The following is a 27,444-nucleotide window of genomic DNA, read 5'->3' as shown; positions in this document are numbered from 1 at the left end:
GCTGTGAGAACCTCACAAGGCTGAATTCTTAGAACTGCAGACTCAGATTCTCAGATTCAGTCAGAATTGCAGACTGAATCCTAGAATGTCATTGTCTTAGAGGCGAAGAGGCCCGAAGGGTCCCTGTTTCTTGGTGGAATTGGCCTACCATCTGAGTAATGGGGCAGGGTCAGGGGGCATTGGGGGCATCACCTGCACACCCCTGTCTGAACACTTTCATGGTAGTTATTTAATTCACTGGAGCCCATGTTTGCGGTGGGAAGAACTTCAAGACTCAGAAAGGAGAATGCCGACTTTAAGGTCCCATAGTATGGCAGGGCACAGCCAGGTCCATGCACCACCCTGACCTTGCCCCCGCCCCCTGCCCCCAGCAGACATGGCTCCCATCCCCAGCTTGCCCAGCCAGCTCCTTGCCTTGCAGAGGAACGCCAGGCTGCATCTCTCTTTGTCACCTTTCTTCACTCTGTCTCCTTGGCAGGGAACCCACAGGGGTGGGGATTCTCTCCTTTCCCTCTTTGGCTCTTTGCTATGATTTTTCCATGGAAACTGGTTCTGGGAGAGGAGGCGATTAGGACATTTAGAATTCTGAGTGGTACCAAATATCTATAATTAAATGTCTTGTCACCCAGCAGGAGGAGGGCGGGAGGGGGAGGACAGGCACAGGGCTGTCCCTTTCCTCTGTTTATTCCCTGCCCCCACCCTCTCCTTCCTAAGCGCCCTGGGCTGTTGGGGGAGTGTGGCCCAGGAATGGGTCGTCCTTCCTTCACCACAGGGAAGAGTTGGGGGATGGACCAGAGTTGAGTCTGACATTTTCCAGCCCCACATTTCCAGGACCAGCTGGGTTTGGGAGGCTGGGAGGCTGCTGCTAATCCTGTCCCCAGGGGGCTCCTAGTGTAGGAACTTGCCCCTCCTGCTTCCTTCCCGCCCATCTCTTTCAGGCTACACATGCTGCCCCGCAGTGGGGTGGAGGCATCCCCAGGCTGCCTGGGGAGCCGAAACACTCAGAGAATTCAGGATCTAGTAGCAGCCTGGAAGGGGCTGTAGGATGTTGAGGGAGTGGCCTGGGGGCTGGCAGGAGAGGCTTCCTGAAGGAGCCTCTGTCTGGAGCTTGGCTTTGAAAACTGGGAGAATTTGAATATCCAGAGAAGAGAGGGAGGGGTTCTAGGGGGAGGGCACAGCATGGGCAGAGGCTGGTAGGTGGGAAATAATATGTTAAGTTGTGTGCCCTAGGAGTTTGTTTCAGAGACTTGGGTGGGCCTTGATAAGGCAATGCATTCATCCATTTAGCAAATACTTACTGAACCCCTAGACACTCAGGCACTCTCTGAGGCCCTGGGATACAACAGCAAGCAAAACAAAGGCCTGACCTCATGGAGCTTCCAGACTAGTGAGGAGACCTGTCTGTAAATGGATACATTGTGCTACAGGGAGAGATGGGGGCTGGGGAGCAAAAGAAACCAGGATAAGGGAGTAGAGAATGACAGGGAGGGGGTACTGTATTAGATTAAGAGATCTGAGAAAGTCTCTCTGAGGAGGTGAGATTGGACCAGAGGCCTGGAGGGAGCAAGACAGGTGGCTATCTGTGAGGTGAAGAGAGGAACAGCAAGTACAAAGGCCTTGAGATAGAAGTCAAGAGGACTGTGTGGATGGAGTTAAGTAGGAGATGAGGTCAGAATTAAGGGAGGGTGGAAATGGGTTGGGGCCAGATGAGGTAGATTTCATAGACCAATAGGGGGTCTTCCATGTTTACTTGAGGTGAGATGGGGCAGGCACTGTTGGAAGGTTCTGAGTAGAGCAGTGACCTAATCTGACTTAGGCTTTCACAAGTCTGCTCTGGCTACTCTGTGGGGGTAGATTGCAGAGGCCGTGGTGGGTGGATCAGGGAGGCTGATCAGGAGGCCACTGGAATAATCTGGACAAGAGATGATGGTGGCTTGGGCTGGGGCAGAGGCAGTAGGGTGGTGGGTTTCTGCTGCAGCCCAGAGGGCTTTGTGAGGGCCTGGACTCCAGCATTCAAGGTGAACAAAGAGCTCCTACAGCTCCTATGCCTGGGCAGTGTGTGATGGGTCACTCAGAGTGAGGAGGGGAGATTGACAAAACCCCCAGGGTAGACTGGAGCTGTACGCTGCACTAGCTGCCCCCTGCAGACCTCTGTTGGTGTGACTCAAAGGCTAGGAGGATGGAGGTTCCCAGGGCCCCAGTGAGGCAAGTGACAGTGCCTTATCCCACTGGTGTCTCCTCCACAGCCACTGTGACACCTGTCAGCTCCAGCTTGCATGTTACCTGAGACAGGGAGCTCACACCACCCAAAGGCAGCCCTGTCCCTCCCATCTGGTCCTCTAGCTAGGTGGGCATCCCAGTATATGGATGAAGCAGGCCCAGAGGGGACAGAGGCTTGCCCAAGGCCCTATGTCTCAAGTATGGAATTTGGCCCAAGGTGTCCTAACTCCTAGACCATACATTGGCCCCGCAGAGTTCCCACTGAGCAGAGTTGGCAGGGATGCTGGTAATAGGGTGGGGGAAGGGGGAGCCTATGTTTCCCAGAAAGGCTCACAGCTCTGGCGTACTTATTGGGAAATGTGCCCAGGCAGCCTGGCGCCTTGCTGGCAGGCCCTGAAATGGGGGCCCTGGGTCCCTTGGGAAGCAGGAGCTTATTAGAGACATGCCCCCCCCATGGGAGTTGATCCTTCATGCAACCCCCCCGCCATTACCCACCCCCAGGCCTCTGAGGCATTCCAGGGGTGGACAGAGGCAGAGGAAGACTGCCAGGCTGCCACGCTCTGAGCTGTGAGTGAGCCCCAGCCCATGACATGCAGGGGCCTAGGGCCCCAGCCAGGATATCTGAGCCCCCCTCCAGTAGCTATGGGGCTCACAAGGGATGACTTGGTATGACACATGGAGGTCTGCACTAGGGGTCAGGAGACGTGGGTTCCAGCCTTAGCCTCTCCATTTTCCTGCTGTGTGGCCTTAAGTAAGACCCTTCCCCTCTCAGAGCCATGGATTCCTCCATGTTCTTGGGCACCAGGAAAAACCTCCTCTCCTGCTGGCAGAGGCAACAGCTGTCCTTAGTAGGATCCCAACTTGTAGACTGAAGTGCCGGTGGGGGGCTCACAGCCCCCTTAGGCCGCTGAGGAGACTGAGGCTCAGAGTGGGGCTGGGACTCACCCAGGCCTGGCCCCCAGGGCCCTTTTCCTTACAACCAGCTGCTGCTCTGCACCCCTCCACACACATAGAGGGGGGCCTCTCCCCACACTTGGGAGCTGTGGGGCTCACTCTGGAACCTGTGCACAGAAGTGTTGATGCTGCCGCTGCTGGGATGTTAACACTTCCTCTGGGGCTTGGAGAAGTCACGGGGCTCTGAGACACTCCCTGGGCAGGGAGAGAGGGAGAGGGGAGTCTCCAGAGGTACCTGAGGTGGGAGGCACACGAGCTAATACCAGCGTCTAGGCTGGCAGATAGGTGGTGTATTAGTTTCCTGTTGCTGCTGTAGCAAATTACTAATGCTTAGTGACCTAATACAAATGTTATCTTACAGTGCTGGAGGTCAGAAAAAATGGGTTTCACTGGGATAAAATTAAGATGTTAGCAGGGCTGCATTCCTTCTGGAGGTTTTAGGGAAAAACCTGTTTCCTTGCCTTTTCCAGGTCTGGTGGCTGCTGGTTCTTCTTGGCCCCTGGCCCCTTCCTCCATTCTCAAAGCCGGCAGTATACATCTTCAGATCTCTCTCTCACTCTAAACCAAACCTCCTGCCTCCCTTTTATAAGGACCCTTGTGATTACTCTAGGCCCACTTGAATCATCCAGGATAATCTTCCCATCTCAAAATCTGTACTCACATCTGCAAAGTCCTTTTTGCCATGTAGGATAACATATTCACAGGTTTATTAGGATGTGGAAGTCTTTGGGGGCCATTATTCTGCCTGTGACAGGTGAGCAGAGGGGTCAGGCTGTTGGCTCCTGGAAACCAGAGCCCACGGTAGGTGCTAGCACAGGGTAGAGCTGGTGGACACAGGCCCACTGCTTTTATCCTGCATTCATTTCTTTCCCTGATCATTTGTCATTTTTTCATTCATTCAGCAATTGTTGAGCCCCTTAATGGGCAATAGGGACACACAGGGAAAGCTTGGACATCATCCCTGCTTGTCAGGAGTTCTCAGCAAGGGTCTTAGCCCTCTGATGTGGGTGGGGTCCAGAGGGTAGCCGAGCCCTGCTCTGGTGGGAGAGGGACAGAAGAGCCAGTGGGTCCCCTGTGGATGGGCTTGGCTTCTAGGGTGGCTGGCTAAAAATTGGGATAAAGCAGCTCCCAAGAAGAGCAGTTGGCAGGAGAGTTTAGAGCCAGGGCAAAGAGAGAAGAGGGGGATCTAGGGTGGGGGTGGGAATCACATCTCTGCTGGGCTGGCCCGGGCTGACTCGGGGCAGATGGCGAGGAGCTCCCTATTCCCATGTGCTGGGGGCTCCATGTTGGGGATCGGCGACCCTGGTGCTGGGTTGGACCAGAGGGCCTGTCAGGTCCCTTCATGCCCTGAGGGGCCGAGGTGCTGCCCAGGAAGTGGCACCTGAAGGATGGCGCGTGGAGGGTAAGGAGCATGGTCCGCGTCCCTTCTCTTCTCAGGCTGGCTTTGGGACCCAGGGCAACCATTTACAGACCCCTCTGAATCCATAAAATGGGTGCATTACCCCTTGACTCGGCCAAGGATTACTGTCAAGATTAAATGAAATAATGCCAAGAGGGTTTCCTCAAGAAATGTTAGTTCCTCCCCCATGACTAAGATGCTAAGATGTTAGGATTCTAAGATTCTAAGAGAAATTGATTCCAAGTTGCTCATAGTCTCGTTATCTCTTTCCAGCCATGAAGCAGGACAAAGCTCTGGACAGGAGGGCTGGTGGGGTCCTGGCTACATCTGTAGGGTTGGTGGCCCAGCAGCCTGGGCCTTTGGAGTTGGGCGGAGGGAGAGGGACTGGGCAGTGAAGTGGAGTCAAATGCCCACTGACCTTGTTCCTCTCTCCAGCTCCCCTCCCATTTTGTTACCACCAGCCCCAACCTGCGAGCAGAGCAGAGTCAAAGCCCCAGACCCATTGGAACCAGCCTGTGGAGTGGGTCTCAGTCCCCTCTGCTTCCCATTCTGGGCTGAGAACCCCGCTAAGGCAGGGAGTCTGAGGTGTGTGTGCCCTGGGCTTTGGGGTCAGACTGATAAGGGTTGACATCTCAGACCTGACTCTGGCTCACAGCTGGGTGGTATCTGACAAGTCATTGCACCTCAGCTCTGAGCCTCAGTTTCCTGCTCTGCAAAGTGAGGATGCTAAGGAGTTACCGTGAGGGCCAAAGAGAAACTTATGGAACCCTCAGCCCATGACCCCAGGTCTGGAAGCTCTCAGAACTGTGGCCACTTTAAAATGTGTGCTTTTGAGATTGCCAGTTCAGAGTGTAGAATCTCGTGGTTTCAAGATGAAGGAGTCTGAGTTTTTTTCCAGAAGGCTTCCTCTTAACTTGATTTGTTCGTTCATTTGAGATTATTACTTCTTGATTCTGAGATTCTGGGGCTGGGGAGAGGCGGGGCAGGTCCTGGGCCAATGGGAGGGCAGTTGGGGGACTGTGATGGTGGGGGCCAGGCTGAGGGAGCAAGCACCAGGTTGGTGTCTGTTTCCTGTTTATTGGTTCCCAGGGGGTGAGCAGGCCCTGCTCCCCAGCAGCATGGAGCAGGAGGGAGGGAGGACTGGGGTCCTGGCTGCCAGCCAGCCCCATAGCCTGGCCTCCTGGGACTGCTGAGACCCCTCCCCCAAGCCCCCTTGGACAAACATCCAGTCCTTTCCCAGGACAGGGCACTGGAGGTCAAGGAGCAGATGTGAAGGGAAGGGGCAGAAGGATGGGAAGGGACCCCCCTCCCCCCAAAAAATCCTACTGGCTCCATCTTTCTTGGCTGCCTGTGTCACTGTGGTCTTGCTCCTGGTTCCTCACTGTCCCCCTCTGTCTCTCCTTGTCTCCCTGGCGTGGGTCCTGGTGGTGAGATGTCCAACTTCTTGGCAGGCCAGGAGGCAGGAAAAGGAAGAAGAGGGGCAGGGCCTTGAATGCCGGGATGGTCCACCCGAAAAGACCCTTAGAAACCAGCGTGTCTTCTAACCACCCCTCACCCCTTCATTATTCAGAGGGGAAATGAAGGCCCAGCGAGGGAAGAGGTCTTGCCCAAGGCCACGCAGTAGTGGACCAGGCCCAGCAATCTGCCCGTGCACCTCAGAGCCGGGTTTAAGGAGCCACTGGGAGTTCTTGAGACGGGAGGGGACATGGGTCACTCGGCATTTTAGAGAATTGGGCTGAGCCAGCCAGGAAAGAGAAGCCTCGATGTATGTCTGGGGCCAAGAGGACAGGGAGGTCTCTTGTTGGACCAGAGCACACTGGGAGGGGCTGTGTGTACAGGAGCCAGGTTAAACTGGCTCAAGTCCTAGTTAAACTGCCGAGGCTTTGTCCCGTGGGCGGTGTGGAGCCATGGAAGATAAAGAGCTGAGGAGGAGCAGTGTGTGGTGGGCATATGAAAAAGCATTCTCTGGTCATGGGGGATGATTGGACTGGGGGGAGCGGGGAGAGAGAAGCCTGAGCTTAGGGGAGCCAGGTGATGGAGGGATGGAGAGAAAAGACCTTCCTAGGGAGATAATTTGGAGGTAAAATTTAGGCTCAGAGGCCCTATTCAAAATGGGGATAGGGGGAGTAGGGCTTACCTCTCTTATTGGAGTTAGAGAATGAGGCAGTGGACAAGATGCAGGGTCATCTGAGTCATCCCCCTGCCTCAGGGCAGGACTTTCCTCTGCATTTCTGGAAGGATGAGGGACCTCTGAGCCAGCTCAGGACCCTGCCTCTGTGCCCCATATGCTTTTTGTGTAACTTCCATTCCTCCTGCTCCAGCGGAAGTGCCCTGCTTCTCAGTGGGGTCAGGGGTCACCAGAGAACAGCAGAGCTCCAGGCTGCACCCCCAATCCAGCCCTTCTGGGACCAGCCTGGGTAGGGAACATGTGGGAGAGAGAAGGAGCAGGCCCATGCTGCCTGGCTGGCTATGACCCAAGGCAAGGCACTTGGCCTCAGTTTCCACATCTGTAAAGTGGGAGTCCCAGATGTGGCAGAGCCCAGGAGAGCCCTGGATTCTGCAGGTTCTCAGGAGTTGGGAGAAGAGTAACTGGTAGGTGGACAGGCAGGCAGCCTTGCTAGCAGTGCTCACAGTAGTTTGTAATTGAAGACAAAGTATCCTCACAATATTTATACCATAGACCCCAAGACAAGTGCTGTTGTGTGGCCCTGCAATCTTGGAGGCCTTCCTGGAGGAGAGTAGGGCAGAGGCTGTAGCGAGAGGAGTGATTCAGATTTGGGGCCTGAGGCTCAGGGGGCTCCTGAGCTTTGGTTTTCTCGTCAGAGCCCTAAGTACCCTTCTAGCTTCTTGCTGCTTCTGGGCCCTCCTCTCCCCTCCTGCCTGGACCAGAGCTTCCAGGCTTCTCCCCAAGGCCAGCGGGGGCGTTGCCTGGGGCGGGTGAGGAATTTCCGAGGGAACAGCTAAATTCAGCCCCAGCTAAAAATAGTCCTGGGCCTGGCCTGGCCCAGCGGCTGGAAGAGGAGGAGGAGGGCAGGAGGGCAGGGTGAGCCGTTCCTCCGCCTGCCCCACCTCGTCACCTGGACCCTGGGCCTGGGCTGGGAGGGCCTCCTCCCTCCTCCACCTCTTTCCTCTACTCACAGCAGACCTTTCCATCACTGTGGGCGCCTTGCTTTCTTTTCTCCTCCCTCCTCTGTTGTTCACCCTGTCCTCCTCCCTGTCTTGCTCCTTCTGTCTCTTGTCTCCTCTGACCCACTGTATCTTTCAGCCTCCGACAGAGGCAGACGGAGGCCTCTGACCAGAACCAGGCCTCAGGAAGAGGGCCCTATATAGGGCAGTGTCTCCTCGGCATCCTCGCCTGAGTGTCAGGACCCCTCCCCTACGCAGGACTCACAGCTATTTCAGCTCCTCTCTGCTTGTGGAGGTGGACAGATCTCAAGAAGTCTGGGGTGTGGAGATGTGGGTGTGGCCCCCAGTTTACGCTGTGACCCAGTACTTGGTTCTGGTCAGGTGACGCCACCTGTGCCAAGCCCTCTTGTTCCTGGCACACGGGCAGTGGCCCTGGGGAGTTCCCAGGCTACTCTGAGCTCTTCCCACCACCCGTGCCCAGCCCTTTGTGGGCTGTGCCCTGGGGAATCACAGGCCCGAGCAACCAGGCAGATGAGCAAAGGGTACTTTCCAAGCCAGTACCAATTGAGGGTGGGGGTGGGACCTAGACACTGAGGCCCAGAGTGGGTGAGGTGCCAAGCTCAGACGACTGAGCTCAGGAGGAGTGAGGTGGTATTGGAACCGAGGCCGGCCTCCCTCCAGGGTTGCAGGAGAGAACCTTGTCTAATGCAGAGAGAACAGGGAGGGAGCTGATGGAAAGTCCACAGCACCTGTGTGAATATAGCGCAGGGGGTGGAGAGTCACCAGTCATGGTAGCAAAGCTTGTAAAGCCCTTCCTGTGTGCCTGGCACTAGTCTGAGCCCTTTCCACATGTTCACTCATTTAATCCTCACAACCAGCCTTGTGGGGGGACTTGTTTCCCTGCTTCACAGATGAGGAACCCGAGGCACAGCATGGTGAAGTAGTTTGCACAGGTTAGGAAAGCTAACCAAGAGTTGGAATCCAAGTCCAGACAGTCTGGTTCCAGAATCCATGAATGTTACTCAGGCTCCTGGATTTCAGGACTGCCGGGGTGAGGGGTGGTGCCATCACCAAGGTGGGCACGTAGGAGGAGAGAGTGGACATGGGGATCCCGCAGGATTCACAGTCCACAGTCCTAGTCCCTGGAACTAGCACATAGTAGTTGCTCAGTAAATATTAGTTGAGTGGCTCAGTTGAATAGGAAGTACCCCTTGGGGAGTGAGAGTAGGTGATGAGCAGGCAGAGGGAATGTTTCCTCCCGTTGTGGGCCCAGGGACCTTTCTCTTGGTGCTGGAGAACCGCTGAGGTAGGTGCTGGGCTCTCGGCCGTGGAGAAAGCTCTGGCCCAGGAGGTTGGAAGGGTGCTGAGCTGAGCCACAGGCAGGAAAAGGAGGGCTGGGGGTGGGGGTGCAGGCCAGGCAGTGCTGGCGCAGTCCCGCCTGCAGTATCTGGAAAGCAGATCTCTTGGGCCATGGCCGGCGTGACTCAAATGGAGACAAAAAAACCTTCCATATTTGGACAAAGAGCCCAGAGAGGCCCGGACCCACAGCCAGCCCAGACTGCCTCCCCCACCCCCAGCCTCCTGCCCTGTCTCCTTCTGGGCCCCTAGCTGTGAGCCCTGTTCCACGAGTTTAATTCTTGGTTATCAGGCAGCACTGTGGCCCCCTCCCCTCAGTCATCAGGTCACCTTCTGTGTGGCCAGACCTGGGCCGTGGGTGCTGAGGAAGAAACACCCAGTGTTGGTCTCTGAGCTCCAGCTGGAGATGCACAGGAGCCCTGGCAGAGCCTGCAGACTGGAGGAGGGACACAGCAAAACCAACAGTTCCCATGCTGTGGGGCAAGTTGACTGTAGACTCCCATCCACCCCAACAAGAGCAATGCCTGAGGTCCACAACATGTAGGCGTGCACACGCACGTGCACACACACACACACACACACTCCCCAGCAGACTTCTATACTGACAAAAACATCTGGGCAGATAATCAAAAGTGAGGACCTAGCCTGAGAACCCCTCATACTTGGCCTGGAGCAAGGTTTAATGACAATGAAGTGGTAGTAGATATGGGCGGCCAGATGTCAACAAGTGATATAAGTGGTGTTATCCATCTGGGGAGATGTGAACAGAGCAGTTCGCCCCTGCACTGAAACCCCCGAGTGTCCAACATGGGGCTGGGCTGGGCAGCGGACACCAGAACCAGGTGACTGGGGAGAGGGCCTCAGCCTACCTTCTGCCTGGAGCGGAACCTCACTTCCAGGGGGAAAGCCTGGCAGTTTGTCTGAGGACCGGGGTGCTCATTGTCGCTGCTGGAATAACTGAACTGACTGCACAGCTGCCTCTAGCTTTTATAATTAGCCCTGGGTAATTAACTCTGGGATCAGCCTGGTAATGCATTTGGAGAGCTCAGGGTAACCTATAAAATTCAATTCCACTGCCATCCGCTAGTGCCTGTACGTGCAGGGTGAGCACATGGGCTATAGGAGAAACAGGAAGGGGTTCCTGCCCTAGGAAGCCCCATCTGAGAACTGAGAATCAGAAGGAGGGTGAGGGAAGCTAATGTGGGGCAGTGGCTAGAGCCTTAAAGAACGAGCAAGGCCCTGACAGACAGAAATGGGGTCAAGGGCCTTCAGGCAGAAAGAATCAGGAAGGCAGAGGCCTATGATGGAAAAGCTCTGGTGCGTCTAGGGTACCATGAAAGCTCCCTGGTTCTGAAGAAGTTGGGTTATTCCTGGGGAGTCTGGAAGGCCAGCACTGAAAGTCTGGATTTGATCCCAGGGCAGTAATTTCCAAGCTTTTAAAAATAGTAGAACCCTTTCTTGTAGAGGAATCTTGACATTGAGCTATAAACTAGGTCAACTTGGAACCTCGTTGATTTAAGTGAAGGTGGGGGAGCGTGTCTGCCCCCTTGACCACATCTCCGCACCATGTACTTCCATGGAGCCACCTGAGTCTCAGGCAGAGAATTCCTGTTTGGGGCAGAGGGGCTCTGGTGGAGGGTTTAGAGCTGGATAAGCCTCTCCCTTCAGTTTCTCTGCAGTCTCAGAAGTTCAGCCGAAAAAGAAAAAGAAAAAAAGAAGTTCAGACCAGCCAGCCTCCCTGGTCAGGGACAAACTCTGTTGGGGACCAGGTCTCCAGAGGGAGCCAGGCTGATGGAGCACCCTACCTTGGGGCTCCTATGAGCAAGCAGTGTCCCCACCAGGGGCCTCTAGAGCTGGGCTGGGCCCCACGTGACTAGGAGGATGACCTGTCAGAATGGTGGGAAGACCCTGATTGCCAAGTGCTGCTGCCTGGGAAAGTGCAGGCCCTTTGTGGAAGGTAGGCGCTAGTAGCCAGGCATGCTCCCAGAGCGGGCATGCTGTCCGGCCCAGCTCACTCAGTCACCGGGAGACAGGTGGAGGCAAATTCTCTAGAGGTCCAGGAGTCCCACTGGCTCCTCTGGGGTGAGGTAATTTAGGTTAGAATCAGGAAGACTTCCCCAGAATTGAGAGTGAGTAAAAGGAAGTGTGAACAGGTGTTGGCAGGAGAAAGCCTGAGCTCTGAGCCTGGTAAGTCCAAGGCCTCAGGAACCAGGCTTTGCCCGCCCTGGGCACTAGCATAACCTGGCCCACCATGTAGCCTATGCTCCCACTTCTTTGGCCACCAAAAAACATGGGATGATGGGAATATATGTATATGTATAGCTGATTCACTTTGTTATAAAGCAGAAACTAACACACCATTGTAAAGCAATTATACTCCAATAAAGATGTTAAAAAAAAAAAAAGAAAAAGTGGGATGAGTAGGAAGTTGCCAAGCATAAAGATAGTGGAGGGTGCACCTGGCAGAGACCAGCAACGTGCCAAAGCCTAGGGTGTAAGAGAGTGTGATGGGTTGGAGGAACTACTATGGCCAGAGCACGATGCAGCCAGAGTATGATACAGGTAGGGAAATTTGATACTGGTGGGTCAGCAAGGGCCAGGTCACCCAGGGTGTCGGGGTCAGCCTGAGTGCTTGCACTTGATCCTGTATCCTCCTGTGTTGGTGTAATGGTTAGAACAGATTGGAGCCAGGTGGCTGAGGTTCAAATCCTGCTCTTCCTCTTAGCTGTGTGACCATGAGCAAGTACTTAGTCCTTCTGTGGCTCAGTTTATGCACCTGTAAAATGAGGATAATTGTGATGGCACCTATTATAGGGTTTTGGTGAGAATCAAACGTGATAATGCCTCTGGTAGCTGGGCTGGACCACTGACCACTGGGGATCAGTGGGAAATCATACAGCAAGTTGGAAGGAGAAGGGAGGGTGGTGGCCTGGCCTGGCTGAGGTGGGGTCCCAGGGGTGGAGAGAGTGGATGGAATTACCAAGAATAGCCTAGAGAGTCATCTTTGTGGGAGGAGGGATAAGTTGAGTTTCCCAGGGGAGGCTCAAAATTCTCCCCGCCCCACCAGGCAACTGCCCTAGGAACAGAGCTAAGGGGATACGCAGATGTGGGGTGGGATTCTGTGGGCTTGGGGCTCTGCTGGATTCTCACTGGCAGAAATCCTCACCCTGCTGCAAAGCTGCTTGTTGCCCACCTCACTTTACAGACGGTATCTGTGGCCCAGAGAGGAGCAGGATTGCCAGGGTTGCCCAGCGAGTTCTAGCCTCTGGGCCTTCATCCAGGCTGGGGACTCACGTCCAAACTCTGGTTGAGTCAAAGCCCAGCCCTGAGGTCGCTCAACCTAAGGAGTGGGTGGGTGGGGAGGTGGCCTGTGAAGGAGGACTTCAGCAATTCTCTGAAAGGGCTGGAGTGCCGAGCCCTTCTGTGACTGCAGGGTGGGCAGGGAGAGCGTCTTGGAGGAGGTCACAGATGGGACTGGAATTGTCCAAGAGGAGACCAGTTAGAATGGAGAGAGAAAGCAGAAACAAAGGCTTTAAACTCAGGGTCCCGGAGCAGCCTCCATTCTTCTATTCGGTCTTCATTCACCCAGAGCCCCTCGGGACTTGGTCCTGTATATAGACAGGAAGACAGGGCAGTGCGCAGACACATACACAGATAGGGATCCCAGGGGTGATAAGGGCTGGGACAGAGATGAGCAGTGGCTGGGGGAGCCCAGAGGGTTCCCACCCAAGAGGGAGCATACAGAAGGGATGGTTCATGAGGAAGAGGCTGAGGCAAAGCCTTTGTTGGGGAGAGAAGGAGGATGAGGGCTGCAGAGGCTGTTCAAAGCTGAGATGTGAGCCTGGAGCAAGCTTAAAGGCCAGACTGTGAGGTGAAGTTTTTAAAAAATTCAGTCTATATATTTAAAATTTTGAATAGATAATTTATTCACAGGGTTAGGAAAAATCAGAACAGGTAAAAAGTCTCCTTCCCGCCAGTAGCCACCCTGCCGTACCCCCGGGACACTCGGTTATTAGTTCTTGTGAATCGTTTTATGTGCAAACACCAGCAAATGCACCATCTTTCCTCACTTTCCACACAGATGATGGCACACGGTCCACACTGCTCTCTACTGAGTATCGCTTGCAGATCTGCCTTTTCAGTGTCCTGAGAGCTTCCATATTCCTTCTTGTACTGCATGGTGTCTCATTGCACAGATTACCGAACTGTATTTAACCACATTTTAAAAGATATTTCGGTCATTTTCAGTCTTTTGCTGTTACAAATAGTGCTGCAGTGAATGAGCTTTTTCATAGGTTATTTTGTATGGGGGCTGGTGTACGTTTAGGGCAATTTCTTGGGAATGGACTTGCTGGGACAGAGGGTATGTGTGATTCTAATTTTGATGCTCTTCACAGGGGTCCACCACCTGAGAAGGAGACCTCTTCCCCACAGCCTCACTAAGTCAGACCTTTGGGTGTTTTCCCAATCTGATGGGTGAAATGGTATCTCAGTGTATTTAATTTGCATTTATTTTATAATGAGTAAGGCTGAGCATCTTTTCACATGTCCAAGAGACATTTGGATTCTCTTTTCTGTGAACTGTTTGCATCCTTTGCCCATTTTTCTGTTGGGTTGTTGGCCTTTTGTTTTACCAATTTCTAAGAACATTTAAAATAGTAGGGAGGTTACTTCTTTGTCTGGGTTGTGAATTGCAAATATTTTTTCCTGATTTGTCACTTGACTTTTGACTTTGTTTATAGTGTATTTTTGCCATGCAGAAGTTTTTATTTTTATGTGGTCTAATTTATCAAGTTTCTATTTTATGGCTTCTGGATTGGGAGTCATGGTTAGGAAGGCCTATCCCTCTCCAAGCTTATAAAGCAATTTTCCCATGCTTTCTTCTGGTATTTTATGTTTTCTTGTTTTGTTTTACATTTAAATCTTTGATCCAGTTGGAATTTATCCTGGTGTATAGTGTGAGTTATGGTTCCAACTCTATTTTTCTCCCAGACGGCTGTTATTTTAAGCTCAGGAGTGACTTGGTCAGAATAGGAGCATCTTTCTGAGGTGGGTGTGAGGACCCCCTGGGGGAGCAAGGCTGTGGTTGTTGAGGATCAATGGCAGAGAGGTGAGGAAGCCTTGGGGCAGCACCAGTATAACCTGATGGACAGTTGGAGATGGGGCACAGGCTGGTGGCATAGCATTCCCAAATCCTCATCTGTGCTGTGTGACTTTGGACAAGTCCCATCCCTCTCTGGGCCTAAAGTATCATGGCTGCAGGGGCCCTGGAGATCACCCTGATCCCAGGGTTGACTGTGAGGAAGGAGGCGGCAAGAGAGGGCTGTCTGAAGGCAGGGACACAGAGGATGGCCGTGGATCTAGCCCCTACTCAGGCTTGGCTGAAAGGGAGGGGGGCTGGCAGCAGAATTCACTGTGTTCCTGGAGTGGGAAGGCAGAGAGGGGCGAGCCCCCATTTAAAACTACCCACTGCAGCCTGGCACTGCAGGCGGGGGGTTGGGGGGGAGCAGGCCCTCTGCCAGCCTGCGGGGTCCAGGAATGCAGGGGATTGTTGGGGTAGGCACATTGTTGTCTCAGGACTGTGGGCCCAGCCCAGCCATAGCCATTCCTGGAGGGCCTCTTCCACCAGACATGAAACAGGCATCCTCATCCTCTCCAGTGGAGAAATAGGGAAGCCACACTGGACAGACCCCCCCCCGCCCCACCCAGGGTCTAGTCTTGGTACTGCTCTGGACTTGCTGTGTAACCTGGGATGAGTCTCTGTCCCCTGGGGTCTCTGTCCATCAAAAGGGCAACTGACCTTGCTCTGGTTACTTCCCCCACCCCTAGCCCTCGTCCAGATTCCAGTTTAGATTAGAGCTGGAAAGAGAGATCTTGAGGTCCAAGCCTCTTCCCCTTTACAGATGAGGAAACTGAGGCCATGGAAGGAGCCGGACCCCTGCTCTGCCTTTGCCCTTTTTGGCTTTCCTGGGCCTCTGGACCCTCCTCCCTGCCCCCAGCATGGCCTGTACCAACTCCCCACCCCCCACTCCTGGGCCCCAGTGGTCAAATTCCAGGGCTGCCGTTGCCATGGCAACAGCCAGCTCACAGGGCCCCTCCTCTTGGGGTTCTCCACTAGTCCAGGGAGGAGGCAGAGAGGGCCTCCCTCCCCTGGGGGATGGAGGGGTTGGGGGTGGGGCAGGGAGGAGGTCAGACCCAGCTGGCTTCTCTTTGTTTTCCAAAGGAGAAAATGGAAAAGGCACAAAGTGTTGCAGCAAATGCTTCTCAGTTATCCCAGAGACAGTGGGAGGGACAGAGGTGGTCTCCTCGGCTGGGGACAAGAGAGCCACCCAGAAAGCCCCTCCCAACCTTGCACCTGGAGAATTGCCCCATAGGAAGGTCTAAGACAGAGGATTTAGAATGGGAGATGGATGATCCTTCCCAAGGTCACCACCATCCAATGCTAAGGCCACCCAGGGACTGAGGGGACCAGCCCAGCTTGGGCTTTCTCCCAAGCAGACCTGCCCATAATAGAAGGAGCTACCAGGGTACCATTGTAAGGGGTGAGCTCCTTGGTCCAGGGGGTATGCAAGAAAGGGCTGCCAAGGGATGCCTGCCCTGGGAGAGGGCTGGTCCAGATTACCTCTGAGATGACCTGCCTTCTAAGGTTCTCTGGTTATTCATAACAGCCAATATTTATTGAGAGATCTTTGTTCCAGGCACTGTGCTAAGTAAGCCCTTTATATTCTCTATTATTTAGATGAAGAAACTGAGGCACAGATGTGGGCTTCCCAGAGGTGAGGGCAGCCATCAGTGCAGGCTTTTCTCTTTGCATATACATATATGTATTTCATGATCTGAGATGGTGTGGTATGTATACTCCTTGCTTCTTTCATTTAATATTACACTGAACATTTCTCCATGGCATTTGAAAGAGCTGCATAAGTGCATGATTCACTTCACCCTGTGGTCAGTTCCCACTGTTGTGAAGAAGGCAGTATGAGTGTCCTCCTTGTGCTGGGGGCCTGGGCTGCTATCTGGGTTACTGCCTTGGGCTGGAAGGGGTCCCATCTCCTGCACTGTGGAATAGATGTGGATATTCTGACTCCTTGGCCCGCTGGGTGCACAAATCCTGTCTGCTGTGAGACCTTGAGCCAGGCCCTTAACTCCTCTGTGCCCATAGTCCTGTTGTGTAAAGCAGGGTAATAATAGGGCCCATCCAGGAGGCTTATCTCGAGGTTAAAATAAATACCTGTAAGCAGCACATAGGAACTCCTCAAGAGAGATCAACTCCTATGTGTATGCCATTGCTCTCTTCCTGTTTGCAGGCACAGCGAGCTTAAGTGATTTACCCAGAGTCCCACAGCAGGTCAGTGGAAGAGGGGGCGTGGTTTGAGCCCCAGCCCCACCACCTCCTAGTCTTGAGAACCTGAGCAAGTTATGGCTCCTCACTGAGCCTTGGTTCCCCACTGAGTTGCTGTGAGGATCGGACGAAATTAGGCCCTGCAGGCATGTTGTAAAGTGTGAAGTTCTGAGTGGTGCCCCTTATTGTCAATATTATGATAGTAAGCCTAGAGAAAGTCTGAGGTTTCAAGGCTGCTATTCCAGAAGCCCAGGTTGCTCAGAAAAGGAGGGGAGTTGGCAGATCTGGGCTGTAAGGGCAGCTTCCTGGAAGTGGTGGTCCTAGTCCTGATGCCTTGCGAGAGTGGAACCTAGATCTGGCTCAGGCTGACCTTTAGCTATGAATCTTGTTGTGTACCACACACACACACACACCCCCCACACACACACACTGCCCAGGCATTACGGCTGGTCACTAGTTGCTGATACAGTGCAGCAAGGCTTAGAAGCCGAGGCTGCCTCTTGTCAGCCAAGGCAGAGACCACTTCTGCCAGCATGGCCCCAGCCCAGTGACAGCCCCCTCAAGGCTGGGATGGAGGGATCGTTGAGCAGGGCATGGTCACTCTCCCTGCGCATCTCAACCACCCTACACTTGTCTGGTGTGATGGAAGGGGCTTCCCTGGGCTCTGGGTTGGGCAAGGGTCACCAGGGCTCACTCTAGGGCCAGAGTGACTGATGGATGGAACTTGCTCCCTTCCTGGGAGTGTCCCCTGGGTCCTAGAATAGGGTAGGGGCAAGGGAGGTGGAGACCGTAATGCCTCCCAGCTGGTTGGGTCCCTTTGGACAAGCTGTGGTAGCAAGAGCCCCAAGGGCCTGGTTCTAGCCTCAGCTGACTGCCTGCTACCCTCGGAGTCAGGAGACACTTTCCTCTCTGGGCCTCAGTGCCCATATGTAAAATGGGAAGGAACAGTCCCTTCTCTGGCTCCCTCCTTCAAGGGAGGATTGAACATGGACATTCTAAACTTACTGTGCACATTCATTACACTGATGCTTGCTTCATTCATCCACTGATGCACAAATATGTATTTTACTTACTATTGGTGGGCTCTGTTCTAGGCATGCATACTGAAGTCTGTGAGCTCCAAAGGGAAGGGAGCACCTCTGCCTTGTTCCAGCAGCATCCATGCTTAGAACAGAGGTCAGATTAGTAGGCCTTTGTTGGTCTGAGTAGAATTTCTGGCACTGTGGTACGTGGGGAAGATGGCCTCTTCTGGCTGCGGAGCTTTGAGAGCCCCCAGGATTATATCTCCAGCTCAGGCAAGCCCTGCCCCCTCCTCCCTGCCTCCTGGCTCCCTAGGGCTCTGGCCTGAGGCTGGCCTGGCCTTTCCCAGGGTGCCTGGCCCACAGCCCAGTGAATCATTTTCCGCTCTAGAGGCAGGACACCCCATCCCACCCGAACAACACACACAAATGGAACCCCCCCCCCCGACTGTGCCTGGGTTCGAGGGAAGGAGGGAGGGAACAGGAGGGGCTGGAAACAGGCACTGGATAATTTCCGTTCCCACGACCCCTCACCCCAGCCTCCCTGCATGCTGGAGAGTGGGTGGAGGTGAAGGAAGGGAGCCTTCCTTTGCAGAGCACCTGCTGTGCAGTAGGTGGTCACCCTCACTTTTTTTTTTTTTTTAAATTTATTTACTTACTTATTTTTGGCTGTGTTGGGTCTTCGTTTCTGTGCGAGGGCTTTCTCTAGTTGCGGCAAGTGGGGACCACTCTTCATCGCGGTGCGCGGGCCTCTCACTATCACGGCCTCTCTTGTTGTGGAGCACAGGCTCCAGACGCGCAGGCTCAGTAGTTGTTGCTCATGGGCCTAGTTGCTCCGCGGCATGTGGGATCTTCCCAGACCAGGGCTCGAACCCGTGTCCCCTGCATTAGCAGGCAGATTCTCAACCACTGCGCCACCAGGGAAGCCCCACCCTCACTTTTGAAGTGAGAAAACCAAGGCTGAGGGAAAGGGATGTTTGAAACAGCTGGAAGATGGTGGTGCTGGGCCCAGACCATATGGGCCCGATTCCCGGTACAGTGTTCTATGCTGAGCAAGGTTTAGGCATTTTGAAGGAAGTAATTTTTAGAGCTCGCATGGGAGGGCTCTGGAAGCAGACCTCATCCACAAGTTCTGAGCCAGGGCTGGGACCAGGGGCCAGGCCACTATTGTGAGCAGCAGTGCGCACAGCGGTGGGTGGGTGCTTTTCCTGGGAGCTAGGGTTGCCAGATTTAGTAGATCCTACTTTAAGGCTTCATCAGATTCCCAGTGGTATTCCTGCCCATCCGCCACCCCACCCCACCCCACATCGCCACTCAGATGTGGGACCCAGAAGATCTGAGTTTTGGTTACTCTGCCTGTAAAATGGGGATGACAGTCCCAACCTCTTGGGCCCTGGAGATGAGTAAATTCAGAGTTTACTAGCTCTTCAGGAGCTGTTTTTCACATCTGTTGGGGTCTGTCTATCCACCTACCCCCTTACCCCCGCCTCCTGCTCTGGCCATTATCCGTAATGTTAAGAAACTCTTCCTTCCCAGGCTGGAAGATCCAGCTGTATCTTCTTGAAATTAAGGAGGGGGTGCATGGTTTTTGGAGGGCAGAGAAGAGAGGGAAAAAACCCACATGAAACAAGACTGGAGTTAAATTCAAACCACATGCACCGCAGCCCCTGCCATGCGGGCCTCTGTTGCCACCTGTGGGTGTCTAGAGGAAGTGCAGTTTCTGGAGCTCCAACTTCCTCCCTTAGGCCAGAAGGCTGGATCCTGGCGCCTGCAACCAGGGAGGAAGGTCAAGCTGTCCATTCCCCATCTCTGGGCATGACCTCACTTTCCCACCTCCCTCAGGGAGCCTGGTGGGGAACTTAGAGTCCACCTGCACCTTCCCTCCTCCCTCATTTGTTTACAGAGGGGAAACTGAATCCCAGAGTGGAGAGCAACTTGGCTAAAGTCACAGAGCAAGTCAGTCAATCAGCAGATATGTATGGTACACCTACTGTATGTCAGGCACACAGTTGTGAACATGGAGAGACCTGGTCTCTGCTTTTATGAACATTATAGTGGCGAGGCTGGGGGTGGGGGAGACAGACACAGAGACAGACCTTCCTCCTATTTGCCTACTTTCATCTCTATTTCCAGTCATCCAGAGAAGAGGATATAGCCCATTGCCATCTAATTCTAGGTGCTCTGGCTTGGCTTAACTCCTCATTTATGTGTTTTGTGACCCTGGTGAAGTCACTCAACTTCTCTGGTATGCTGATTACTTGGGGTCAAATCCCAGCTTTGCCACATCCGACTTCATAACTTCAGGCAAGTTAGTTCACTTCTCAGAGCCTTTGATTCCTTATCTGTAAAATGGCGATAATAGTGATATATAACTCAGAGGATTGGTGTGAGGATTAAATGAGATAATACATAAGAAACAGCACCTCACTAAACATGAGCTGGCAGTAAAAATAAGTCCCCACCAAGGGTATAGGGAATGTGTGTCATTCCCTGAGGTGAGGGGGTCAGGAGTACAGTGGGTAGGGTGTCTCTTCTGGGCTGAAAGGTGGCCAGCATGGTTGAGCTGCCAGAAGCTGGGCCTGAGCCCCAGCATAGGGAGTGAGAGCTGCCCCCTCAATCCTCCTTTCAGCCATCAGAGATAGTTTCTGGAAGGGTGGTGAGATTTTCTAGTGCTACAGAGGTTGGGGTCCCAGATGGACTCCACTGGGCCAACAGATGAAATCTGGGTCTGTGCAGAAAGCATCCTCTTGCCTCATTCATCCCATCAGGACATTAAAGACCCTGGGTTCTTATCCCAGCTCTGCCACTTACTGGCTACATAACCGTGGCTTCTTCACCTCTCTGGGCCTGCTTTCTCAGCTAGGTGGTTCTTACTCAGAGTCTTTCGTGCAATTGCAATCAGATAGTAGCTGGGCTGGACTCATCTTGAAGGCGTGCCCACTCACAAATCTGGCAGTTTCTGCTGGCATTTGAGTAGAACCTCATCTGGGCTGTTGGCTGGAGTACCCTACACATGGCCTCTGCGTGTGGCCTGAGCTTCCTCACAACATGGCGCTGGGCTTTAAGAATGAGTGACCCAAGAGAGCAAGGTGAAGGTACGTGGCATGTGTATGGCCTAGCTTTGGATGTCACACAGTATCCCTTCTGCTGTATGTACTCTGTTGGTCAAGGTAGTCACAAAGGTCCACCCAGTTTCCAGGAGAGGGAACATAAACCTCATCACTCTGTAGGAAGAGTGTCAACACCACATTGTAAGAAGACCATGTGGCATGGAAAATACTGTGGTAGCTACCTAAAAATGCAGTCTACCACACCTTCCTGGGGTGCTCATGAGGATAATTGAGACAGTGGTGTAAAGTACTTCACCCATGCCTGGCACCTGGTGAATGCTCAGCTATAGCTGGTTTTGGTTTTTATTGAAGTGGCCCCTTCACTTTCCACCTCTGCCACAGAACCACGTAGACCATCACCCACAGAGGGGCTGTGTAGTCACATGGCCACAGAAGACCACTGACAAGGGCATACACAGACACGTGGATGAATCCGAACAGTTGGGACACGCGTCGTGTCTCTCATAGTCCCACCTCCAGGTGCACACGGTCCAACCTAAGTAGGGCAGTGGCCCTGTGGCAGGAAGGACCTGAGGCTCCTTAAGCCCTTGATCTCTCCTTCCCGTTCTCAAAGCACATTCCCCAGAATTCTGGGGCCCACCCGGAGCAGCCAGTCCCAAGGGAGTCCTGTGGCTTGGACACTGTCCTTGCAGCTGCCTGAGGCCTGGGAACTCTATGGAGCCTTGAGAAGGCCCCGCCTCCTAGAAGGGAGGGTCTGTAAGGGACAGGCCATGACGTGGGAAGGGATGGATGATGGGAAGAAGAGGGAAGGGGTCTCAGACAAGAGCAGATGGAGAGACTGAGGCCCCAAGAGGGGAAGTGTCTTGCTCAAGGTCACATCACCAGTAAGTGGTAGAGCCAGGACTTGAGCCCAAGCTGTCTGGCTCACAGCCTGCCCTTTTAATTGCTATACCCAGAAGTCCCTCTTTTGGAACTTTCATTTCATTGATGAACCTGAGGACCTGAGGAGGGCAGCAGCCATCAGCAAAATGGATAGCACATTAGGTTGGGAACATTCAGTACTAACTTAATGCCCGTGGACGTTGGTGAGGTCAGGAGCTCAGACAGTCCATCTGGGCCGTTAGCCAGGGCTCAGTTCCCAGGGAAGAGGATCCTCCGTGATCCCAGCATTGCCTGTGGACAGCATTTTGTTTTCTACCAAATCCGTCCTGGGTCAGGAGAACATGTTTGCCTCACTGTCTCAGTACAGATGAGGCTGGAGAAGCAATTCTGGCAACCAGGGCACCAGGGAGGCAGGGGAGCCTGAGGGGAGGTGGAGAGGGGCTCTCTCCAGGGCAGGTGGTGGTTTTAAGAGCATGGGACCTGGAGGCAGCCACCTGGGCTCCACCCCTTACCAATTAGGTGACTCCCTGAGCCTCAGTTTCCTTGTTTGTAAAATGGGGGAATAACAATATCAAAGCCCTTGACGTAGGGCTCCTGTGGGGATTAAAGGAGCCAGGGCTTGGAAAGCAATGGTGGGGTGCTTTCACACCTGAAAAGTGTTCAATTTGCATTAGTGATGGTGAGGATTCTAAGATTATGGCGTTCCCAGTGTTCTGATTTGGGCAGCTTTGGGGCCCAGACACTCTTCTGGCAAATATGTTAGAGCTGTGCACTTGTGAAAGGCTGGAGACCCCTCCCCATCCTGCAGGAGCCTGATGAGACCTGCTGCCCCTGAACCTGCATTGTACTTATTTCTTTTTCAACTCTTGTCTTCCCACATAGACTGTGGTGCCCAGCAGGGCACAGACTTCTTTTCTTACCTTTAAGTCCCCGGCACAGTGCTTGGTACCTGGAAGGTACTCAATAAATATTTGTTAAGCTAATCAACAAATGAATAAAATAAAAACTCAATTAACTTCTCACCCATTGGACCATGTGTCTGTGTATCCATTTATGTTCATTTGTCATTGATTCATCATTCTGTTCTTCCATCCGTTTATTTATTCATCCATCATCAATCCACCCTTTCATTTATTCAGCCATTACTCATTAGCCATCCATTTGTCCATCCATATGTCCTTTTTCATCACTGGTCCCCCAGCTGGTCCAGCACAAGTGGCCCCAAGTGGGCAAGAGGTCTTGCAGGTGGTCTTGGTGGGGCTCAGGGTGGGAGTGAGTCTAGAGGTAGGCAAGCAAGTTGTTAGGCTTCCCTCAGAGATGGGGAAGTTGTCAGCTGACTAGGTGGGGGTCAGGAGGATTGGTGTTCCCCAGGGCTGGCAGGGGGTGCCCAGCTGGCTCCTGGAGTGGGGTGGTGGCCTTGCGGAGCAGAGCCCTTTCCTATCCCTACCTCTTGCCTTTCCCTGACTGAGGAGGGGGAGGGGAGCTGTTTGGTGAGGAGGGAGGTACATGGGGTGTGGTGGGGTTTGGGGTATGAAGAGGAGGGCTTGATGGGCCTTTACCAACTACCTTATACACTTACAAAAACTATTCTGAGCCAGATTCACTTGAAACAACTGCCGATACCCAAAAGGAAAAGAAATCAGTGTCTGAAATGGGAGCTCAGAGGAACAACAACAGAACCAGACCTGCCCAGGGGTGTCTCCAGCCTCCACGCCAGCTGACCTCCCCCTGAGGGGCTCTGATACCTGTGGTGTTGTGGGGGTGACCCCTGGACACCCTGATTCAGCAGCTGTGCATGCCTGTTCCTTCTCTCAGCTTCCTTTCATTTCCCTACTCTGACCAGCCCCTGTGTTGCCACGGCAATGGGCTTGGATCTAATTAGCTATCATTAATGAAGCAGCGGCAGCAAGCAAAGCCTTCAGCACCAGGCCCCGCCCCTTTCTCCAGGGCAGGGGCCTCTGGTGAACTCTGCCTTCTGGGCACCCACATGCCTCTGAATCTCCTGACCTTGGGACCTTGTTCAAACCCTGCCTCCTCCAGGAAGCCCTCCCTGGATACCCCTCCCCTCCAGTCCCCCAGGCAGAGGCGACTCCCTCTGCTGAACCCTATGTGTTGTCTGGGAGCTCCTGGGTGCCGGCCAGAATGGATTCATCTCTGCAGGGCCTGGTCCCGCTGGAGTGAGTGAGGGAATGAGTGTACCTCACTAACAAGCCCAAGCTGTGCACTGCCTCCCAACAATTTAGAGGAAATAAGGCCCAGGTCATATAGCTGGAGAGAGGGTCAGATAGGGGAGGAGGTGTTCTGAGAGAAAGCCAAATGTGGGTTAAGTAGCTGTAGTATCAAGCGATGGGCCTGGGGTGAGGCCTTCAGACCACAGGCCCTTGTGCTAATGTGGGATTATCTTTGGAACCTGGCCATTTGGACTGGTGTCCATCCTCCTTGCTCATATCATCACTCAGTCAACTGGTCTGGCTGTTCCAAACCCTCTGCTAATGTGATAAGCCCAAGAGGAGGAGGAAGAGGAGCAGGTCCCACCCCCAGGGAAGTCCACAATCCATCCCATTCGGAGGGTGAGAGGTGGGGGGTCTCACTGGATTCCTCGGTACAAACCAGAGGCAGAAGAGGGCTTGGGGCCCTCCTGGAAGACCCTCACTTCCGCATCTGTGGGGCAGAAGGGGCTGGGCAAGTACCCGCTTTGGGGATGTGGCGGCCAGGCAGGCTCTTGGCCTTGAAGGCTCTGTGCTGCCCGTACACAGATTGCTGGGCTCCATCCCAGTAGGGTGGTGTCAGGGAAGCTGAGAATGCGCGTTTCTAACACGGTTCCCACGAGTTCCACAGGGACGCACTTTGAGAACCACTGCTGTAGAGGGACCAGGAAGCAAGTTCGCGCAGAATACCACACTCTTGCCTGCATTCATTCTTTCTCAGCAGACTGTCTCTAGAGTTACTCTGGGCGGGGCCCTCATGTGACCCAGGAGAGACCAGTGGGTTCACCAACTGTTCTCTCATTACGCGGCACAAACTTAGGGAGCACCCGTCTGGTGTCGGGCTCCGCCCCCGATGCAGGCTCTGGGAGCATCCCCCTCCCCCCACCCCCGTCTGTGTAGTGCTCACTGCTCTGGGAGCCCCTGCCAGGTGCAGGTCACACCGGTTTTCTCCTGCTACTCTCTTGGAATTCCCTGTGCCTGTTTTCATTGTTGGCTACTTGCGGATTGTCTGTTGGGGAGTTAAAATTTTAGTGTTGGTTACTGGGGACTCTCTGAAGATGCCAGTGCTGGCCAGGGGTGTGGGGTGTGGACCCACCTTGGTTGAGGGCTGAACAGGGGGATGGGGTGGGCAGTGGGGCAGAACAGGATAAGAGGCTGCAAGGGCCAGTAGGAAGGGCTGATCCTGTGTCATGGGATGCCAGGGAAGTTTCATGAGCAGGGACCTGCATGGGCTGGTTTGCCTTTCGGTGGTGACTGCTTGGTGTGTGGGGAGAAGGGAGGAGGAAGAGTTATTGGAGTTATTGTCATTAGCCGGCATCTGTGTGCAGAGTCCTATGGTTTGCAAAAGGGACGTGGACCCTGCCCTCAGGGAACCTACTGTCCCCTGGGAAGAGATGAGCATCAATCTAGCAATTGCTCAGATGTATAATTACAAACTATGATACCTGGTTAAGAAAAACTGAGGCTCTTTGAAAGCATGAGCAGGTGCACCTGACCTAATCTGAGGATCAGGGAGGGCTTCCCTGAGGTGACATTTGCACTAAGATTAGTCTTAAAGAAAAAGAAAAAACACTTGTAGGAGAGGGAAAAGACATGGGCCAAGGACCTGGGGCAGGAGAGAGCCTGGTCTGTTTCTAGGAGTTAGAACAGAAGTGGCAGGGGAGGGGGATATCAAGCAAGGTGGAGCTGGGACTGGCTTGTTGATGAGTTCGGAAGGTCTCCACTGCACAGAAAACCCTGGGGGAAGCAGGTTTGGGGGAGGGTGTCAGTTGGGGGTTTGGTGAGTGTGGGAGCCCTCAGTACACTAGGGGAGTATGAGTTCCCGGGTCAGCTTCAGGGTGCATCTGAGTCCCTTTGTGAGGGTAGAAGCTGGTGCAAAACTAAGCTCACCCTGCCCCCTTCATGATTAAGTGAGTCTGGAATAGGTTCGGGCATCACCTGGGATTTGAGGAACAGGTCCTGAGGACCCTGCCAGGAGACATCCTGGAGCACAGTTTGGTGGTGGTGTAGGGCGGGGGGTGTAAATGCCTGAGCCCCTCCACGTGGCGGGGGGTAGTGGGATGGGGTGGAGAGGGATAGGACTTGAACCCTCTGGGACTGTCTCAAGCACAGGACACAGGTCAGCTGGTTGGGGTGGGAGTAGGGATGACTCATGGTGGGCCCCTTTCCCTGGTAGCCCCCCCTCCATGGTCCGAGTGCTCTGCCCCTGGACAGGAGGAGAGCAGCAGTTCCCAGGGATGTGTATGTGTGCACATCCCTAAATTTGTGTGCCTATTTTTGCCTGGTTATAGTTGTGTGAACACGGAAGCACATGCCACTGTGTGCAGCCCTGGGTCGGTTTCTTGTGTGTAAGGGTTCAGGTCTGTATGGAACTATATTGTTGTGTGTGCCCTTGGCTCTGACCCAGGCGTGTTTCCTAATCGAGCACCGAGGGCAGGTATCCATGTATGTGGGCCTGTTCTGTGTAGGTATTTGCATGCCACTGCGTGTGCCTCCGTGTGTACAGGTGTGGACAAAAAGTGCGTGTTTTCGAGTGTACTCGCCTTTGTCCATGGATCTGCGCGGACTCGTGTCCTCAGAGGGAGGTGGGTCCAAGAGCTGACACCGCAGTGTGGCGGAGCGGCGGGGTCGAGGTCGGTCGCTTTTTGCGTGTTGCGGGAGATGGGGCCGCGTGAAGGCGGGGGTGGCCCGGGAGCGGGCGACTCCCCCCCTCCTCCGCGCCGCCAGCGGCGCCGCGCGCGGGGCTCGCCGGGCGCACTCGAGCGGAGGAGGCAACAGCGCCGCCGCGGGCCCGGCCGCCGCCATCAGATCGACGCTGGAACTGACACCGCGCGACCGCCGCTGCGGCCCGGCTGAGCCCCCGGAGGGAGCGTCGGTGGGAGGGAGGGGGCCCGTAGACCCCCGCCGCCCCGGCGCCCCTGCCCCGGCGGCAGGCCGGCCGTATGCTACAGATGGTGAAGACGCTGGCCCAGTTCACCATCGCGCTGGAAGACATGCGCGATCTGGGCCCAGCCGCCGCCTCCGGGGAGCCCGCCGGGGGGAGCAGCAGCGCTGACCCTGCTGAGCCCGGGGAGGCCCAGGTACGGGGAGGGGGAGGGGCAGCGAGGGACCAGGGCCAAGGCCTAGAGCTCAGGTGACCCTGGGCTGGGGGAGGCACCGGCAGATGCTGGGGCTCAGGGCCGGAAACTTGGATCCGGCACACCAGCCGCCTGGCACACCAGCTGCCTGGCACACCAGCCGCCTGGCCGTGGGGCTGGGGGCTCAGTGACCAGTGACGGGGGCAGGGAGATTGAAGGTTTGTGAGGAGCCCTGGCAGGGGTGGTGTGGCTGGCAGGACGCTGAGGTTTGGTGCCAGCAGAATGCAAACTTGGGATGGCAGAAGGGCTGGCCAGCTCAGCGGGGAGTGGGAGGACTGCACCCTGAGACCCAGCCTTGGCAAGGCCTAGTGGCACTAAGCATGCGATATAGGTCTGCGTGGAGGCAGAGGCTGTCACCAGGGGCAGGTATCCTGGGCCCATAGGCTCAGGGAGAGGTTTTTTCCAGCCTCCATCTCAGGCCTGAGGCAATCCCCAGAAGAATGTATGTGCTGGGGGGTAGGAGGTAGTCAATTTTGCGCCACTGCCCCCTTTGCCATCCTAACCCTGCCACTGGGCTCGCTGGGCGTGGGTGGTGTCATGCTGGGGTGGCAGTGGTGGTGTCCCCATTCCTGGCTCGGTGGTGTGTTCCCCTGCGGGGGAGGGGGAGGCTTCCACAGGCTGTCTCTATGCCTTTGTGTGTCTCTCTGGAGCTGGACTCTGATTGTTCCACTCTCCTGGGCTCCAGTGAGGACTGGGGTTTTGTCCTCCTCCCCGTGCTGTATTGTGTGTAT

General features: G+C 54.4%; 1 protein-coding gene and 1 long non-coding RNA gene across 4 annotated transcripts in view; one reads left to right on the top strand and one right to left on the bottom strand.

The window, feature by feature from the left end:
* The window catches only part of ARHGEF17 (Rho guanine nucleotide exchange factor 17), a 58,260-nt gene that overhangs the window by 6,918 nt on the left and 23,898 nt on the right, over positions 1-27,444 (top strand). The gene's annotated exons all lie outside the window — the stretch shown is intronic.
* Positions 18,045-25,919, bottom strand: LOC309637181. Its single transcript, XR_014250448.1, has 2 exons — positions 22,393-25,919; positions 18,045-19,758 (listed from the first exon to the last, which is right to left on the bottom strand). It is a non-coding gene; the product is annotated as an uncharacterized lncRNA (long non-coding RNA).

Source organism: Balaenoptera physalus, assembly GCF_965194825.1.
Source record: "Balaenoptera physalus genome assembly, chromosome: 10".
NCBI lineage: Eukaryota > Metazoa > Chordata > Mammalia > Artiodactyla > Balaenopteridae > Balaenoptera > Balaenoptera physalus.
Note: the sequence above shows the minus strand (reverse complement) of the source record. Positions and strands in the feature narration are given on the sequence as shown.